This window comes from Artemia sp. Qi Xiang Cuo, chromosome 15 (assembly GCF_049724085.1).
Source record: "Artemia sp. Qi Xiang Cuo chromosome 15, ASM4972408v1, whole genome shotgun sequence".
Lineage (NCBI taxonomy): Eukaryota > Metazoa > Arthropoda > Branchiopoda > Anostraca > Artemiidae > Artemia > Artemia sp. Qi Xiang Cuo.
The window spans coordinates 54172557-54194207 of NC_142808.1; the positions used below are offsets into that span (position 1 = coordinate 54172557).

General features: G+C 32.4%; 1 pseudogene across 1 annotated transcript in view; it reads right to left on the reverse strand.

Moving 5' to 3' along the window:
- Positions 1-851: 851 nt before the first annotated feature.
- The window catches only part of LOC148943860 (uncharacterized), a 137561-nt pseudogene continuing 116761 nt past the window's right edge, over positions 852-21651 (reverse strand). Inside the window, exon 3 of the transcript XR_016142942.1 lies at positions 852-2067. The product of XR_016142942.1 is annotated as an uncharacterized LOC148943860 (transcript). The remainder of the gene's footprint in view (positions 2068-21651) is intronic.

Genomic DNA, 21651 nt, shown 5'->3' on the forward strand with positions numbered 1-21651 from the left:
CATAGAAAATTAAGCTACCACAGGTTTCCCCTACAAAGGGGCAAAATCTCTCCTGATAAGGTTTTCTTTGACAACTTTCTTTATTAGGCGCTGGCCCATAAATAATGGACAGATCGATAAACACGAATATTCATTTTTGAATCGTCATTCTTTCCACAATAAAGTAAAAACTGAATTCAACAAAACAGATCTTAAAGCTGATCAAAAAGAAAATGTTCGGCTCATTTTGAAGTAAAAATAAACTGGAATAACGCGTCGTAATTTCATCAAAACATCATGATATTTTTTCAATTGTCCTTCTATTGTCAAGAAATCACAACAGAAAAAAATTTCTCTTCAAAGTTCTTATGTTAGTAAATAAAGCTTTAGGTCCTTCTAAACCTGATTGTACGGATAGACCAATATTTCTCATTTCTTTATTCCCTAAAGTTCAAAAGACTTTACAATCACTTAAAAGAACGATCCCAAATTGGACCACTCACTTGATGACCAAAGATACCCCCCCTCCACCCAGAGTATAAATCTTGGCGAAAATACAGAGGTATTTACTCAATCAGACATACACAAGTTATATTTTCTTTATCTGGAAATTAAAACTTTTTAAACACCCAATGGGAAAAAAAAATACAAAACGAAAAACAAAAGAAAATCAATGAATAAAAAAATAACATAATTAAATAAAAAAAAAAATAATTAACTGATAAAAAAATAAAAAAAAACAGCAAAAAAAAGAAGCAGATTATACTGTAATTCAGCACGGCCACAAAAAGTGTTTTTGTAGAAGATGAACTAGTAGATTTCTCCTTAGAATGGGCTGCTAAATTTTTTTCGAGATATGATTTATAAGAATATTATCTCTTGCATATATCCGATTTAAAGAGTTTCTCACCCGTGTGTACTCATTGGTGCCAAAGCACACGGATTGACTCAGTAAATGCTTTCTCACACACATCAAATTTAAAGTGTTTTTCACCCGTGTGTACTCTTTGGTGCTGAATCAAATTGCTTGACTGAGAAAAAGTTGTCTCACACACATCATATTTAAAGGGTTTTTCACCCGTGTGTACTCTTTGGTGGTTAATCAAATTGCTTAAACTACAAAAAGTCTTGTCACATACTTCACACTTAAATGGTTTCTCCCCAGTGTGCACTCTTTGGTGCTTAGTCAAACTGCTTGATTCAGAAAAAGTTTTCTCACAGACATCACATTTAAAAGGTTTTTCACCCGTGTGTACTCTTTGGTGGTTAATCAAACTGCTTGACTCAGAAAAAGTTTTCTCACAGAAATCACATTTAAAGGGTTTTTCACCCGTGTTTTACTCTTTTGTGCTGAATCAAATTGCTTGATTGATTAAATGTTTTCTCACAGACTTCACATTTAAACGGTTTTTCACCCGTATGTACTGTTTGGTGCTGAATTAGATGGCTTGACCGAGAAAATGTTTTCTCACACACATCACATTTAAAGGGTTTTTCACCAGTGTGTACTCTTTGGTGCTGAATCAAATTGCTTGACTGAGAAAATTTTTTCTCACAGACATCACAGTTAAAGGGTTTTTCACCCGTGTGTACTCTTTGGTGGAGAATCAAATTGCTTGACTGATTAAAAGTTTTCTCACAGACATCACATTTAAAGGGTTTTTCACCCGTGTGTACTCTTTGGCGGTTAATCAAATAGCTTGACAGAGAAAAAGTTTTCTCGCACAAATCACATTTAAAGGGTTTTTCACCCGTGTGTACTCTTTGGTGGTTAATCAAATTGCTTAAACTACAAAAAGTCTTGTCTACATACTTCACACTTAAATGGTTTCTCACCAGTATGCACTGTTTGGTGTATATCCAAGTCCCTTGATTTAGAAAAACATTTTTTGCACACATCACATTTATATGGCCTTTTTAATGTATTTGTTCTTTGATATTTTTCGAACTTTTCTTTTTTTTTGCTTTGCAGGTCACTCTTACAATATGGGTTCTGAATGTTGAAGCTTTTTGCCTCAGGTTTGGATTCATTGGAAGTTTCTCTGCATATTGTGACATCACTTGATGAAGGATCTTTAACCCCAGCAACTAAAAAAACACGGAAGAAACATAAACGGATAGAACCAGAAAATAACTTTTACTTTACTAAAAACAATCCTCATTTCAGGCTAAGTGTTTCTATTTCTCATAACATCCAAAACAAGAAAAAAGTTACAACCATAACTAAGATTATTCGAAAAAAACAAAAGAATATGAATTGAAAGTTTATTATATATACTCGTATTTTTTCCTTGAAGTCCTAATAACTTTGAAGTAATTGAAGAAAAAGAGAAAATGTTTAAAATATATTTGGTTTTCAATAAAGTGCGAATTATGTTTTGACAATGCATAGAGAAGGTCAGCCCAACTCTTCTTAGGTTCTAATCATTTTGAGATTGACTCGGTTATTGATTCAATGTTCTGTTCATTTTGGGTTTAAAGTACTTATTGATGGTAATTTAAAGTAGCATAAAGTTTCAAATTTATTCGACTTTATTTCTTCCCACATTTTGATTATTGAGGGTCCTAATATTTATTTAAAAAACTTCATTTCTGAAAAGTGTTTTCTCAATTAATTTCTTTTCAATTTTATTAAAATAGTCTTTTTCATTGGTATACAAAAATATATTTTAAATCTTTTTTGTTTTTCTTGACGAAAATTCCGTTTTTTGCTATGAATTTATATATTTTGGCTGGGCAAAATTTTTGAGTGATCTTTAATAATATACGCCTTTTTAAAAATCTGAATAGACGTAGTATATTTCATTAGATTTTACATCACAACTTTCCCTGAAACTGAAACTTAACAGCCTATTTTGTTCCTAAAAAACTATGTTTATGCTATTTTTACAACCTTGATGCACTTACACTAAATGGATTTAGTTGAGTGGTATGAGCGGAGGCATTAATAGCAGTGTATACTCTATCTCTGCTTTCATCCAACACATTCATGAAGGCTCAGAGAGAGTAGAAATTCCAGCAACAATGTATTTAGATTTTAAAAAGTATTCTATGCAATATCCTATTGTATTCTTTTTGTAAATTGCATAATTGTAGTGTGCGTGGACTGTCGTTGGATCTATTTAAATCTTATCTGGATAACAAAAAGCAGAAAATCGAAGGAGGCAATTCCTCTCTCCACCTGTTCCTCAGTCTTCGAAGGTTAGGGTACCTCAGGGCTCTGTCCAATAATTTCCACCGTGCTTTGGAAGTCGTGTACCTCAACATACATTTTGCTGATGATTCTCTTTCTAATGTTCTTGATTCGTGTTCATCAAATTTTAGCTTTTTGAATTTATGTAAAACAAATTTCATAATTTACGGCAGAAAGTCAAATGTTTGCCCTCGCATTGTTCGAGTTACTTCTACAAAATATCTATAAGGTTATCTTTTAAGACCCACGCTTTACGAAGCATCCATTTTGCTGTGATACAGTCTAATATTAATTATTGTTTTCTCCTATACATATCTACATTTAAAAGACATATTAAACCAATAAAGATTTAAAAAAAATATATAGACCTAAGAATCGTGAAATTTTATTTCAACACCTCTTATATATTCGCACTTCCAAATAAGTCTTCTACAGTATCTTTATATACTTAACTTGATATACTTCCAGTTTCTCAAAAATTTACTTTTGGAGCAGTTCTTTTCAAATTTCATTATGACATTAAGAAATTTCCGCCATATTACCTCAATTAAAGTTTGTATATTAAAAAAAATATATAGACCTAAGAATCATGACATTTTTATTCCATCGCCTATTATACATTTGCACTTCTAAAGAAGTCTTCTACAGTATCTTTATATACTTAACTTGATATAGTTCCAGTTTCTCAAAAATTTACTTTTGTAGCAGTTCTTTTCAAATTTCATTATGACATTAAGAAACTGACGCCATATTACCTCAATTAAAGTTTGTTCTCCCAATCAAATGATTTACGTAATCATAACACTCGAAAAAAGAACAGTATCTACATTGACAAGTATATTACTGACAGATATAAATTTGCTTTCTTTGTGTCTATAGCCTGGTGCTGGGATACTCACAAGGATCTTATTGACAATTTTATTTCTATCCTATTAAGAAAAAAAGGAATCTTAAATTTCATTTAGTTGAAAATTATTTGTAATTTGACGTCTATTTAATAAGATAAAATTATTTGTACAGCTTTTTTTCTCTGGTTAAACGTGGATCTTAGCTATCTGCTAGTATTAATTTATGTTTAATAATATTGAAATATTTGAAATTCATCTATGAATCCTGGGCTAACTGCTACTTTCATATTACTGTTGTGTTATCTTTGTACTGTGGCGTTATCTGTTATTTTATCTCTGTCTAGGCCTAGTTTTTTTTTCAGCTCTTCTCCCAATGGAACGATGTCAAATATATATGTACATGTGAATAATAAAATAATTGAACTTTAACATGAACTAACCATAAAAGTCTAAATTTGATATCCTCTGCCGTTCTTGAAATATTGCTGAGACGTCTCATTGATAACAAATGTAAACATAGTACCTTTTGATTTCATTCTGAAGAAACATAAACTGTCCCTGAAAGTTTCTACTTTATATCCTAGTCTTGAAAAATCTACCCTTGATATCATGACAACCTGTCTGCGCTTGAATTATTTTTATTACCCTATGAATTATTTTATACCCTTTTTCTCGGTGTTAATATTAATGGTAGCAGTAGTATGCATATAGTACCTTAAGGCTGGTTGAACATTCCCCTAAATATACACTGACATTTTCAACTTAATACTCTAGGCTATTTCTGAGATGTATCAGGTACGCTCATTAAATATCCTGCAACGACATACTTTATTTTGATTCAGTTCAACATTCACCTGAACTTTCCCTGAAAGTTTCACAGTAACACTCTTAGCTGTAGAAATACTTCTACTACCTACTACTAGTAGTAGTTGTAGCAGTAGAAGCTTTAATAGTAACAGTAGCTGTAATAGTAGTAGTAGAGTGTGCACATAAGGTCTTTTGGTTAGTTCAAGATCCCCTTCAACATGATATGTAAGGTTAAACTTAATTCCTTAAACTATTCCTGGGATATAGCTGACACACCCTTTTGACAACCTCCACACAAAGTGTGTTTTGATATAGTTTATCATAACTCTCAACATTCCCTGAAAGTTTCATCTTCATAAGCTTAGCCTCAGTAGTAGTAGTCGTAGTAAAAGTAGCGGCAGTAGTAATGGTAGCAGTGAGTATAGAGTGCTTTTTTCTTAATTCAACCTGCCTTTTAGTACACTCTGAAATTTTAGGTTTAATACTCAAAACTGTTCCTAAGACATTGCTCACATATCCTTTTCACAACCTGAATGCATATAGCATGTTTTATTTCGTTGTATAATCCATAAAATTTTCTTGAAAGTGTCACATAAAAACCCTTAGCCTTAGTAAAGGTCGCATTAATAAGAGTAGTAATACGAGTCATAGTGGGGACATTAAAATAGTGCTAATTGTTGTTGAACCTCCCTCTAAGCATACACTTTTATAGTTTCAACTTAATACTCCAATCCGATCTGAAGATATTGCTTATAAGCCCGTTTGAAGACCTACATGCATATTGTCTCATCTGAATAAAATTAGCACCACAAGTAGTAGTAACCAAGCAGTAACAGCAGAATGTTCGTAATGCCTTTTGGTTAGTTCCAAATCCACCTCAACATACCTTGGAAGTTTCAACTTAATGACCTAAGCCGTTCCTGAGATTCCCCAAATACATCCTTTTGACAATCTACGTACTCATATTATGTTTTGATTTGGTTCAACGTCCCCCAAAATATTCCCTGAAAAATTCAACTTATTACCCTTAGCTTCAGCAGTATCAATAGTAGCACTGCCAGTAGCAGTATACACACAGCATCTTTTGTTGTTTTTTTTTAACATCCCCCACAATACAGATTGAAAGTTTCAATATTCTATTTAAAACAGTTTCTGGGGTATTGTTGATACGTCCTTTTGACAACCTGCAAACACATAGTGTTTTATTTTCAGTTCAGCATCTTCTAAACATTCCCTGAAATTATCACTTTAATACCCTAGCTTTAATAGTAGTTGCTGTAGTGGTAACATGGAAATTTTGCCATTTAGTTAGTTTAACATCCCCCACAACAAGCCCAACTTAGTAGTAGCAGTAGTGGTAACATGGAAATTTTGCCATTTAGTTAGTTTAACATCCCCCACAACAAGCCCAACTTCATACTTTAAGCTATTCCTAAGACTTTAGTGATAAGCTCATTTGACAACCAAAATACGCATAATGTTTTGATTTAGATCAGCTTTCCCCACAACGATCCCTGAAATTTTTATCATAGTAGCGATAGCAGTCACGATAGTAGCAGTTGTAGTACATGCATATTGCCTTTTGGTCAGTCGAACATCCCCCTCATTATACCCTTCAAGTTTTGAATTAATACTCTTAGCCACTCCAAAGATATTCCTGGCAACCTCTATTCTTTTGACAACCACTGTAGACAAAGTGTGTTTTAAGATTTATTTCAGTAATTTATTTTGAACTTAAAATCCACAAAGTACATCAATCAGCGGCCAGAAACCGTATCCTTTAGAGTTCGTAAATCACCACCTATTTTTGAGTTACTGTTTCATCTCGATCCAGCTTTACCATAGGTTTAGTAAAATACATTGAAAGAATGTAACACAAACGTTCTCCTTAAGGTTATTTAAAAGTCCAATCATTTAGTCCGTTTGTTTCAGTGCTTGTTAAATTAAATATTATCTAATAAAAATAATTATTTGAAAAAAAAAAAAATATAATACTTACATTCATTGTTAAAAAGTACGGAGCCCAAGTCATGAGTGTAGGACTCAAAGTTATATAGTTATGAATATCTGAACAAACACCCAAAAGGAATAACTTCCCGTTCTGGAGACATACCAAAGTTTGGAACGTCAAAGACCCCCTCACTGTTATTTGTCAATGTATCCTGAAGTTCTGAAACAAAATTTAAACAAAAGTGAGACAAAATACATTCAACAGTACAACCTACAAAACAAATCCAACTATTTTTCTTTTCAGAATCGGTTAGCTCCTGAAAATCAATAATAACCCATAATGTAATTAAAGAATATATTAGTTGGGCTATTTCCTATGTTTGGCAATGTTTGTACATTCCTTTTAATGTCTTTATAACTTCTTTGCACAGGGTTTTGCGCAGCAATTTGTTGGCGTTGAAGATTGTGAAGGCGTTGTTGCTCTAATGTAATATCACTTTCTTCTTCGCGTTCATTTTTGACTTGTTCGGATTTTCGTTGTCGGTTGTCTTCTAACACTACAATTCTTTGTTCTATACATCATTTTTGAAACGTTTTTGATACTCGCTTTCTCACTGTTGCTTGTAATTCATACTGCAGCTTATCTTCTGATCATACATTTCTTTGTCCTCTATGTGGAGTATTTTTTAACTGACTATTCGTCACTACATTAATTATTTCTGTTCTTGTTGTCGCACGTCTTATAACCACAAAGTTCTTTGTTCTTCACTTTTGTTTTTGACTTATTTTAATTTTGTTGCCGCCTATCTTCTAACCCGATAATTTTTTGTTTTTACTTTTGTTTTGACTCATTATGACACAAGTATTCTAACTGTATATTTCTTTGTTTTTCATTTTCGTTTATCATTACTAGAAACAAAAAAATCAATACCCTTTACATTGTTTTCTCAGATTGGTCTTGTCACAATTGATGGTCTATGTTGTTCATTTGTCTTCTAGGCATTATGAAACTGCTGAAAAGACCTTTTGTAAATAATATATTAGGAAAAACTAACTGTGTTTCAAATAAACATCCCTAAAAGTTTATCACTGTGTGATAACCGAAATTGTTTTCACACAGTGGACTCTACCGGAAAATCCTCTTCCACAGGCAAATCCCCCACAGAATTTAAACCCACTGAAAACTTCCTCCAGACAATTCCACCAAACAGACAAGTCCACGTGTAAAATTGAGTCACCAATGAGAAATTAAGACAAATAAAACTAACTTTGTATGGGGATTCTGGAAAATTTCCACTTTGTAAGACTTCCCCTTGAAAGCTAACCCTCAGAAACATCCCTCTCAGTGGAAAATTATCCCCGTAGAGAATACCCCCGTCCACTAGTAGTGACCGCATAAAAATAAAAAACTTCCCAATAAAAAATACCACAATGTAAACGGTGAGCAAATTACATAATTTCCCATTCAATATTCCCATTCCATATTCCACATTCCCAAAGACATAGTTATTGGACCTTTCAACTATGCCAAACAAAATGGCAGTCTCAAAATTTTGATCGGCAGACTTTGGGGAAAAGGGTGCTTGAGAGGGAAATAGTTCCTCTCCGATCTTTTTGTTTACTTAAAAAGCACACTAGAACAATTGATTTCCTTTTAAATAAGCCCTAGCTAATTCTTATCGGGATTTTGTTTGGGCACTATACCCTTCTGGGGAGAAAGAAAAAAAAAACGATCATGCATTATTATTTTCCAGGCAAAAAAAAACAAAATTCCAGATTTTTGCAGATGGGAGCTTGAAACCTCTACATTGGGGTTTACTGATATGACTAAATTGAAGGTAGAATTTTCAATAAGATTTCATGACTTTTAGGGGATGTTTCCCATCTTTTTAAAAAATAAGGCAAACTATCTCAGGCTCATAACTTTTAATGGGTAGAATTAAACTTAATACTTCTTAAATATTTGGAACTAGAACTAAAATCCAATTCTTTGCATGCATGTATTGATATCAAAATTCAGTTTTTTAGAGTTTTTGTTACAATTGGACCGAGTCGCTCCTTACTGATAGTTCGTTAACTGAAACTGTTTGATACAAAAAGCTTTAGCAAACCTTCATTGGCAAGACGTGCTGGTCCCAATTTCTGTGTATCTAGTTCAAGTTTACATGCTCCTGAAAAGCCGGAAAATGAGTCAACAGGAACAACTTCCCGTTTGGGAGAAAAATGAAAGTCTGGAGCCTCAAAACGTTCCTCTTTATCACCATTCAAAGCATCTTGAACCTCTGAAACAAATCTTAAATAAAAAGGACATAGGACATATAAAAACACTCAAAAAAGATTGAGCATTTGACAAAATTCGGGAATGTTAAGAGAAAAAAATGATTCCTTTTAACAACCTAGTTTGTTTTAAGAGAATGATAAATTTGAGAATAAAATATTGGGTAAATAATTTAATTTAAAAACAATATTTGAGGTACAGTTTGACCAGCACAAAAACTAAAATGTTGTAAAATACTAAAGCACGTTAAGTTGGTGAATTCGACTAATAGTCCAGTGATTTTTGCTAAAACAGGGTAAGAATCTCGGAATTTGAGACAATGGGGCATAGATTTGCAAAAGCCTCTATTATGACACCGTAAAAAATGCCTCCAACCCTTCCCGTTGGAAGCTGTTCGCAACTATAAATTTCATAGGTCAAAGGTGAAAAATTGTTGTTTTGCATGTTTTTCGTAAAGATTTTATTTTCTGTGGGTTTTATGCCATCTACATTTACTAAAATTATCGTATAAAGCTAAATTCTCAATTCTGTTATTACGAAATCATACATTTTATCTGCTGAGTTCTTTTTAAATATAAACTTACAATATAAAAGCAAGATGGACAATTTTCATTAATAGTACTATTAGTTGAAGATACCATAAGTTCGACATGATATTTGATTTACTTGAATTTGATCAATTTCATTCTTTTATAAGGTTCAATGTTAATTTGTAAAAGTTAATTAAAGGTATTCAGTCCATTTATAGCGGACAGTCAACTAGAGTATAAGTACATGATAAGTAAATATAACCCAAATAATGTAAAATATTTTTTTTCAAATATTATAAGATATGGATGATTTTTTGGTGGAGGCTATTAATACTTCGAAAAAAATTTACCCGCCTGAGTTAATTCTGGAACCTAGTCATGGAACAGGTCAAGACGACCACAATGTAGATTTAAATGTTAATATTTTGAAAAATAGTTAATTAGTTTTTAACAAACATAATAAAACGAATGATTTAGATTTTGAAGTAACTAATTTCCCGTTCCCAAGAAGTAATATTCATTCAAACATCACATGCTCAACCTTTTACCCACAATTATTTAAACATGAAACATTTTTCAATAATAATACCGATATTAAAAATAGATGTCAAATTCTAAGGCATAAATTAATCTTGAGAGGTATTAATCTTCCATGATAAAGGGGAATGGGAATCAAACAGTTCGTGGTAAATAAACTTTAAGTAAAGAGCAACCGATCTACTAGTAAACAAAAGTCTAAACACCGAAATTTTGGTACCAATAAATACATGAAGAGAATTATATTTTTACACTGATTTCAAATATATAAGTTTCAATAAGTTTAGTCTTGCCCATCAAAAGTAACGCACCTGAAAATATTTGCTTTTTTTGAGAAAATTGGGAAACACCCCATATAAGTCTTAGAATTTCAATTAAAATCCTACAATCAAATTCAACACATCAGAGACCCCTACAATAGAATTTTTAATCTCCTATCTGCAAAATATGCAGTTTTGTATTTTTGCCTTAAGAAAAATCACAGATGAGTGTTTTTTTTTCAGGGGTAAAAGTATCGATCCATTATTCCTAGAATATAGTTAGAAGGCTAATCTTAAAGTGTACTTAATATTTTTTGATTGTGTTAATATTTACTCTAAAAAGTTTTTAATGGTAATGTTATTCACATAGACATAATTATGTGAAATTTTCAAAATGGACTATTCAAAACAAGAAAACTACTTCAAACTTTGATTGAATTTTTTGGGAGAGAAATCAGCAAAAGAGGGTATGGAAGGGGACTGGCAGCCCTCCAACCACTTTCAAATACCCCCCATAAACCTGTCAGGAAAGGTTAAATTTAATGCACTAAGTCATTTTTAAGATAATGCAGATACACATTTTTACAAACTGGATGTAAAAATTAACGCTTTATTTATTTTAATATAATACTCAGGAATATCCAAAGTTTAAACATAATAAACTATACCATTTAATAGACACCAAAAATCAAAACTTTCACTTTTAACAAATTATAAATCGTATTCGTTAATAATTTATAAATTTCACAATTTACAATCCGTCCCCTGGGGGGAGTGGGGGAATGGAATCCCAGTAGGCGTAACTCAAAGACATTTTGAATTGTTTGACAAAATAATAGTTAAAAAATTTCAACAATTTTTGAAGAGAGGGGGCTAATAGAAAGGGCAAGGGAAGGAGGGGCTAGTCGCCCCAGTCTTTCTTCAACAACCCTTCTACATACCTTGAAAGTTTCAACCAAATACCCAGAGTCGTTGAAAATATATTTTTATTTACGTTTAAAAAACAGCAAGGAAAAATGATTTTTTGGGTTTGATTTGTATACCATTCCACAATTACAAAAAATTTACAGTAATACTTGAATCATTTTTTAAGATACAGGATCAAACTTGTCCTCTTTTCTTGATGAAAGACCTAATATCTTAACAATGGGCAAAACTAGCAGACCTTGCGCCAGGGACTGGTTGGGAGGTGGGGAGTTCCATCTTGGAGAAACATTTATTTGACCTTTTAAATATATATGACAAAATGTAAATAGGAAACTTTTAAGGGTATGCTGGTGGTACCACAGACCTGGGAAGGGGAGGGGTCTAGGGGACGGCGGTCAGGAATAATAACGACCATCTTGACCAGTCTTACAAGTAAAAAGTCAGTCCGAAAAATAAATTATTAGAATTACAAAAACTTTTCCAAAACTTATTAAAAATGTCATCATATCCAAAAAATATGCACTTAAAAGTATTTGAAATTAAAACTTCAAACTGGCAAGAAAAAAACATGGCTTTGGGTTGTAAAGTGGATTTTAATTTAGTATTGCTTAATCTTTGTACTATTTCTGTTCATATTTTTACATATTTTTATAAAGAAATTACGCTGTACATCACCAGGAGCGTCCGCCCCCCCCCCGCTGTTGAGGTATTCCCAAATTGTTATTATCATGGTCAATTTCATTTTTTGTAAGTAACCTTGTCTGCTTCTATGTAAAAAAAGAAAGAAATAAAAAAAAAAATCCTTCGAAAACATACAATCTACACATAAGCTGGTTTCATATTTTGCAATTTCCCATTCCATACAAGTGAATTGAAAGCATATTGTGCAAAAGAATACATAGAAGCAATATTCAAAGAAAATCAAGCAGAAAAAGCTTCAATTTATATCAAGTTATTTTGATGAAAAATAATTAAAAGTTTCATGGTTTTAGGAATTATTTAAAATAAAATATTCAAAATAAATGTATTTAAATTATGGTAATGTTTTTTGTTCTGCAAATGTTGGTGTGCAAGCTATAAGCTATCCAAATAAACCATTTTGAAGAGACAGTGGTTGGTCTGCAAGACAAAAATTTTGGCTGTTTTTTTTTTATAATACCTGCACACAGGGAAAAGAGAGAAAATTATTCTGCTAAAGAACTGAATCTGAGAAAAATATTTCGGATTAATAGTCTTTAGCATCTAATATCTTCTTAACTGAAACAGCACATTCATAGAGAACTTCCATCAGAAACAGCATATTCTAGAAGTACTTCCATCACATTAAACAATTGCTTAATTTAACAAAAAATTGGCAATCTATTTAAAACCCACTTATGTGCAGAATTGCCTTCAATTATTCAACTTAATTCTAGCCCCCTTAATTCTTAAGGGTTAGTTCCAAGTATGTATGAAGTTTCATCCTTTTCTTTTCACAGAATTTTCTTTTAGGAAAACTAGAATAGCAAGAGGAGAAAAAAATTTAAAAATATTTACCAAAGCAAAGCAGTTTTTGTTCTATTTCAGAAACTTAATTTGGTAACTTACCATTTTTAATAGCTGAAGATGCCAAAGGGATAATGACTTCAGCTATATTTGGAATTTGAGGCAAGTCCATGATATAATCTAAGAATAGCGCTAATGCCAATTATGAAACATATAATACTAGGATCAAGGGTTGGATATTGTGAATCAGTTTTATCCAAGACTGTATAAGCAAAAACCACCTGGAAAAAGAAAAGTTAAGATGACGCATTTCAAGAAGTGCAAAAACCTTTTTCTTAATACACTGTCAAGCATATGTTGACCTCCCTCAGCAACCAAAAGCATTATTAATATGCTCAATTTTAATTACTATTTGTTGAAATAAAGGGGGTTAAATTTAAAAAATGTCGTTTTTATAGACGTATTCTAGTGCGGAAAAGAAGTTCAAAATAAAAGTGATATTTTTTCAAAAAGAATGAAATTCACAAATAGGGACGAGGAACAAGTTTTACAGCAGGTTCCTTTGCCTATTTTTATGCCTCTGGGGATGGAATGCCTCATTATGGGGAAAAGGAAATAAGTTATGTAATTTACCCATTGTTTACATACTGTGTTTGTTATTAGGAAGCATCAAGACCTGTTTCTGTAGAAGGCGATTCATTCCAGGGGAAGTAATTTTCCACATGAATTTTTCTCTTTATCTCTTTAATGTACATAAGTTTTTTTGTGAAAGGCGGGTGGAGGTATTTTCAATTGATGGAAGGTAAACTTCCAAGCATAATGTGAAAATCAATTGGAATAAAAAATTTCAGCTAAACATAGAAGGGGGGGGGGGGCGGCCCAAGTAAAAATAAATTCTTGTTTCGGTAAAAATTTTGACTTTTGTCCCAATTTTTTAAGAATAACTCCGAAACACAAAATCTGTTTGACTGGAATAAGAAACTTATCAACGATTTATCAATTGACAATTATTTCCAGCCTTATAGAAATGAGAATTACAGAAGATCTGAGAAACACGTTTTGAGTCTGAATTTTCCATTGAATTCTATTCTAGACTATGAAAAAGCAATGAAATGCTCCTGATACTTCCCATACTATTGATATACCTTATGAACAATTGACAATCTATTTAAAACCCACTTAAAACCAGGCCTAAATTAACTTTAGGGTATAGCATGGGACTATAGCCAGGTTCTAGGATGAAGACTCAGAAACAATTGCAATGGTGGCATTTGATGTTAAATGATAACTTTTTTTTTTTCTAGGCATGTATCTTTTCTATAAAACACAAAATATTACTTAATTATAACAGGGTCTATGGTTATCTCCTCAACATTCGATTAATGGCAAAAAAAAGCCAAAGTAATAACAAAAACAGAACCTACGAGTCTATGCACCTTCAAAGCTTTTATCAAATAAAAAAAACTTAGTTAAAATAAGAAAAATAAAAATTAAAACATAGGGAAGAGAAAGTGTATTTAGACACAAGTGGGCAGATTGGAGGAGATTCATTGGTGTTACTTCCACACTCCTCTGGATTATGATAAATCCTTTTTTGGTAATTTTAATTAAATACATACCTGTATGCTCAATTTCAATGACCATAGAAACCAAGCATCCTGTTTAGCTGATTTATCTAATTTTTAAATATATCATTTTAAACTCTCTAACAGTGATTTTATTTTTTGAGGAATTCCTCTCTTGTTTCTTTCATAATATTAGTTACCATCTAATTTTCAAACATTCAAATTATAGTAAAATTTTAAACTGATGAGCTTTCAGCAATTAATATCATTATACATAAAATTTTCAGTTTAATTTATTAGTTCTTTCTAAAGTTGTTCAAGACGCATATAGTTTCACTACAAACAAGAGTTTGGATACTGCCCTCTTCCTTAACTGTAAATAAAAACCAAAAGCCTACTGCGTCATTGGCACTTAACTGAAAACGGATTATATTACAAATGTTTTCTTTTCCAGTTCTTACAGGATTGAAAATAAAAATAAAATTACAGTGAAATAAATTCTTGAACGGATTGATCTTTCAAAAATTAATATCATGATACAATTTATCTTTCAACAATTAACATCATTATACATCAGATTTTCATTTTGTTGGTTTTTATACTTTCCAGTACTGTTCAAGACGCTTTTAGTTTTAATTAGCGCCCCAATGACGCGTTAGAATTAAGATATATACAGTGAGAGGAGGCAATACCAAAACTCTGGTTTGTAGTGATTTTTGTTTGTTTCAAGCTTGTTTGCATATTTAAGTTTCACTCGTTTTAAGATTTATTTATTCCTTTACATTAATATCTAGTGTATGTTTGTTTGCATTGATTGTTTATTTAATTTCTCTTCATTTGAAGTTTCATTTATACTTCAATAGCAACATATTTTTTTCGTTTTAAGCTTGATTTTGATATTCAATAAAAGCATTACTCGCTTTAAGATCTATTTATTCATTTATATAATTACTTGTTGTGTTTTTCACTATGATTGTTTATTTAATTTCTGTTCGTTTTTGTTTTCATTTATTCTTTCATAGTAATTTCTGATAGTTTTGATTTTGAATTTTAACAGGTATTTGAGCTTAAGTTTAAAATCGCCTATACTTTTCTTTGAAAAACTTATTTTTCAGTTTTTTTTTTTTAATTATTTTTATTCGTTTTTCATCGCAAAAAGTTTCACGTTTAAAAGAATTCCTTATTTCAAAATCAAACTTACAAAAAAAAAAAAATCAAATGTTAATCAAAGTATCAAAACTGGTATCAAAGTGAAAATTGGGTTTCTGTCAACCCCAGAGTTTTTATTACCTGATTTTTGAACTATTTTTAAAAAAATGGCTATCTCAAAGTTTTATTGGATGGGTTTTAGGACAACAGAGCATGGGGGGGGGGCTAATTGTCCTTCAGTCTCTCTTGACTCTTTAAACATGAACTAGAACTTTCTATTTTCAATCAAATGAGCCCACCCTGAAGTTTATATGCGCATCCCTTCTTTTAGAGTCATATATACCCCCAGAGTTTAACTTACAACACCTGTCCTTGGGCCTGGAGGATTGTGTTAGAGTTTTAAGATCTGATGTTTGAACTATTTTTAACAAAATGGTCACCTCAAATTTTTATCGGATGGGTTTATCCATCCGATAAACCCAAATGCGTGAAGGGCGGGAGGGTCTAGTTACCCTCTGATCTTTTTTTTACTCTGAGAATATGAACTAGAACTTTTAATTTCCATTCAAATGAGCCCTCTCTGAAGTTTATACAAGAATTCCTTTTATAAGGACCATATACAGCCCCAGGACATAGCTTACAATGCCTACCCCCGGGCCCTGGAAGTTGTGCTGATGCAGGTTTTTTTTTATCTGACCTTTGAACTATTTAAAAAAAATTGCTATCTCACAATTTGTATTGGAAGGGTTTGGGGAAAAAGGGTGTGTGGGGGGGGGGGGGGAGGGGGGCTAGTTGCTGTCAGAAATATTTTGACTCTTTAAAAATGAACTAGAACTTTCAATTTCCAATCAAATGATCCCTCTCTGACGTTTATACAAGCATCCCTTTCATAAGAACCATATACGCCCCCAAGACAACAATTACAACGCCTACCCCCCGGGCCCTGGGGGGTTGTGTTGACACCGGAGTTTTTGTTATCTAATTTTCGAACAATTTTCAAAAAACTTGCTATCTTAAAATTTTTAGCAACTAGGTTTGGGGAAAAAGAGTGGGGGGGGGTAGGTGGCCTTAAATCTCTTGACTCTAAAACGTGGACCAAAACTTTCAATTTCCGATCAAATGAGCCTCTATGAAATTTATAGGAACATCCCTTTCATAGGAACCATACATACCTTTAGGAAAAAACTTAGAACGCCTTCCGCTGGGCCTAGGGGGTTGTCCTGACACCAGAGTTTTACATATCCAACCTTTGAACTATTTTTAACAAAATATCTATCTCAAAATTTTCATCAGACGGGTGGAAAAAGAAGGCATGGGGGGGAGGCTAACTGCCCTTGGATCTCTTTTGACTATTAAAAAGTGAGCTCAAACTTTCAATTTCCAATCAAATGAGCCCTCTCTGAAGTTTATATGAGCATCCGTTCCATAATAACCATATATTCGCCAGGGCATAGCTTACAACACCTGCCCCCGGGCCATGGGGGGTTGTGCTGACACCCGAGTTTTTGTTATCTGATATTTAAACAATTTTTAACTTAATGGCCATCTCAAAATTTTTCTTGGATGCATTTGTGGAAAAATTGAGGTTGGAGGGCTAGTTGTCCTCCAATCTCTTTTGACTCTCAAAAACTGAGCTAGGACTTTCTATTTCCAATCAAATGAGCCCTCCAAAGTTTTTACGATCATTCCCTCCATAACAACCATATATTCCCCCAGGGCATAACTTAAAACGCCTGCTGTGGACCATGGGGGGCTGTGTCCGCCTTTTCCTTATATAGTCTTTGAACTTTAAAAAAATAGCTATCTCAAAGAGTTTTTGTTACATGATCTTTCAACTATTTTTAACGAAAATAGCTATCTCAAATTTTTTATCGGATGCATTCGGGAAAAAAGAGCAAGGGGGGTGGAGGCTGGTTACCCCTCAGATATCTTTTGAAACTTAAAAGTGATTTAGAACTTTCAATTTCCCTCTCTGAGGTTTATATGATCATTCCTTCCATAAGAACCATAGGTGCCCCCACGGCGTAACTTATAGCCCTTGCCCTAAAGACTGTGGGGGGAACGTCCTGCTCAAAGATATAATTTCCAAAACTTTCAACTGCGTTGAACAAAATGGCTATCTCAAAATTTTGATTGGATGTGTTTGGGGAAATGGTGGGCTTGGAGGGGGCGTTAGTTGCCTTCCAATCACTTCAACTATTAAAAAGGGCAATAGCCCTTTCAATTTCCAATCAAATGAGTCCTTTTTGAAGTTTCCAAAACAAATTTTTCTATAATTACCTTATATTCCCCCAGGATATAACTTACAAACTGTGTCCTGAGGGTTGTGAGGAGAGTGTCCTCCTCAAAAGCATAATTTCTATCTGGAAATCAACTATGTAAAACAAAATGGCTAACTCAAAATTTTGATTGGATACGTTTGGGTAAATGGTGGTTGTGAAAGGGGTTTTAATTGCCTTCCAATCACTTTGGACCCTTAAAAAACCACTAGAACTCTCAATTTCCAATCGAATGAGCCCCCTTTGAACATTTTTACGACGACCCCTTCTATATGAAGAACCTCTGGGAAAAAATAATAATAATAGTAATAAAACATTAGAGCAATATGTTCTTTACAATAGGCAATGCTACAGCGTTGTCTCTGATTAGTTACCATCTATTTTTCAACAGCACAAAAATACTTGTTGGGAAAATTCTTAGCTAGTTGTTTTGGTAAATTTTGAGAAGATTCCATAACTTAGATGGGAACAATGTGAGCGCACTATTCAATACTTTTTTAATGGGTCTTCTGAATATATAGCCTATATTGCTGTCACTCATAAGTCAGATTTAAATTGATTAAATGCATGTTAGAGAGACACCCAGTTACTGACACTGCTTGACAAAAGTATTAAAGATACAAACAATCCCACTGCATCCCTTATTTTATTTTCCTTTCTATTATAAGCAATTACCATGTTGATGCATACCCCCTTCCCCCTGTTATAAAAAACACACCCTTGGATCAAATATTTCTTTGTTGTCTATAATGATATGATCTATTATATGTTAAATGTTAAAATAATTTTTTAAACTGATTTAATGGCACCCAGAAAAACCACTGTGTATAAGTGATTACAGTAGAGTTACCAATTTCAAGGGAATGAGGGACATAAGAGAAGTTCAGTGTATATACACAGTTCAGGGCATATATTTGACCAGTAGAGAAAGAGAGGTGGAAAAAGCAAATTTGCAACAGAAATGAAAATAATGTTGGGATTCAAGATAAAAATCTGATTCTGAGGATATGTCTGTTTCAGAGAATCAAGAATTTTACAGAAGATTAAGGGGAACGAGTTGCACTGTCAGAAAAGCAATATAATGTTTTGAAGCAGCATTAAATAAGAAATCTATAGGTACTCCTTTTATTTATTTTTTTTTAGCTTCAGAAGCAACTTAAGAAACATTGTTGCCTGAAACCAAAATAATACCAAGCGCTTTAAAAGTTGTTGTCAGTACATCATTCCTATTCTCCAGAAGGTAACACTATAAAATTTTGAAAGCCACTTTAAAATATTCTAAATTATAGCTTTACTTTACCCCCCTTATGGTTAATTGAAGCCTATAGATTGAATTGATTGTTATATATGCACTGAATTTTCCTGAATTGAGAAGAAGGGGCAAGAAAAAATCATCTGCAATGCAAGTGAATGTTTTATTTAAATTCAAGATCAAATTTTTTAAATTCAAGAGGCCTGACATTTGGATATAGCATCCAACAATACATTTGTTTGTACTCCTTTTATTTTGTTTGTTTGACCTCAGTTCAGAAGCAAGTTCAGAAAGGTTATTAGTAATTTGGTATCAGTACATTGCTTCCACTTAACAGAAGGAGACACTACCAAATTCTGTAAACCACTTTAAGTTTTTAAAACACATACTTTACCTTTAAAATGGTTAAATGAAGCCATTAGCTTGAAGTGTTATTTATATATACACTGAATTTTCCTGAGGGGGGGGGAGGATGAGAAGGCATCTTTGAAGAAAATGAATGTTTTATTTAAACTCAAGATAAAACTTTGAGTCTACCTATCTGTATCTATCTCAATGTACAGTTAATTAAAACATTAAACTTTTGGAAAGCTATTCACAGAAATTTATAATAACCTATTTCCTATTGGAAAATAAGAAGCCTATACTAATACCTAGGAGGTCATGCATAAAAAATTGCAGCTTACAAGATAAGTAAATATACCAATTGATGCTCTTTCATAATTCAATAATTGGCTTTTTTATGCTCTTTCATAATTCAATAATTGCTTCTCCAGCAAATACCTTTTCAAGCCCTTAAATGACTCAAAACACCAGATAGTCACTAGGGTGACACAAGTTTTGTTGTGATGTCATTTTTAAGGGATTTTTGGCTCTTTATAAAACATTCCACAAATTTGTTTTCTAAGTAACATTTTACTTATAAGCCTAAGGATAATAATAATTGCACTCCTAAATCAGCTGCAAATGACATTTTAGATACAAGTAATGCCACTGTATCCCTTATTTTATTCTCTTTTATATTATAAGTTATTACCCTGTTTATGTATAGCCCCCTCCTGACTGATCTAACACACAGCCCTAGATCAAATATTTCTGTGTTGTTCAATGTTCAATGTTAAAACAATTTTTAGAACAGATTTCATGGCACTGAGGAAATCACAGTGTCTAAGTGATTACAGTGGAGTTACTGACATTAGACATCACTTTAGGGTCCATATAAGACTTTAAAATTACTCTTGTAAACTAAATGACTGTCATGTTTGGAAATAATGTGATACAAAAAGCACTAAGTGGTGCATTCACCTTTTCTCAATGCCAACAATGAAATTATCTCTAAATTTACTGCAGTTTAAATTGAATTGTGTAAAATGGCTAGTAAAATGTAATTTTCTGCATATTATGAAGAAAAACTGCTTTTACTAACATGTTTTGTTTTGGAGAGTAACTGTGAAATAAAAACTGTGCTTTTTCTTGGTTCCTTAAGTTCTAGGGCAATATCTAGAGCCCCTGGTAAACTTTTCAACATAAATTATACATAAATTTCTATTAAAACTTTACTTCCCCCCCCCCCAATAGTCAAATACAACACATACTTTGTATACTTGTAATGAATTTTCTATGGTTTTGATAGTGTTAAATCAATTGAGCAACACAAGGATTGGAAAGAGCAACATAAGGATTGTTCAGTGTATGTACATTGTTCAGCACATATAATTGACCAGTAGAGGGAGGGATGTGGATAAAGCAAATTTACTACAGAAATAAAATTATGTTGGGATTGAAGATGGAATTCTGATTCTAACAATATATCTGTTTCGGTGAATCAAGAATCTTATTTAATTAAATAAGATATCTATAGGTACTCCTTTTATTTTTTTAGCTTTAGGAAAGTTGTTGCCTAAGTCCAGACTACTTTAAAAAAGTTTTAAAGTGCTTAGGTTTTGAAAGATGGTGTCAGTACATCATTCCAACTCTGCAAAAGGAAATCACAATAAAATTCTAAAAACTACTTTAAATATTCTATACTTTACCCCTCTGATGGTTAAGTAAAGCCTATAGATCGAATTGTAGGTTATACAGGCACTGAATTTTTTTTGAGTTGAGAAGGGATGGGGGATTGAATTCCTCTGAAATGAAAATAAATGTTTTACTTCAATTCAAGACAAATTTTTCTAATTCAAGAGGCTATGACATTTGGAAATAGCACCAATTAATAAATCTCTTGGTACTCTTTTTTTGGCTTCTATTCAGAAGAGTTGTTGTCTAAATCAAGACTCCTACCAAGTGTTTTAAAGAATCTTAGAGCTGGTAACAGTAGCCTATATAATTTTTACTTATCAGAGGGAGACACAACAAAATTCTAAAAACTAATTTAAAATTTTCTAAAACACATACTTTACCTTTCAAATTGTTAAATGAAGTCAATACCTTTAATTGTTAGTTAGAGAAGCACCGCATTTTCCGACAGTTTGGGGGGTGGGGGTAGAATTCCTCTTCAAAGAAAATGAACATTTATTTAAATTCAAGATCAAAATTCATTTAATTCATTTAAATTCATCATTCATTGATGAAGAAATCATAGCAAACTTAGTTTAAATGGACAAAGGATC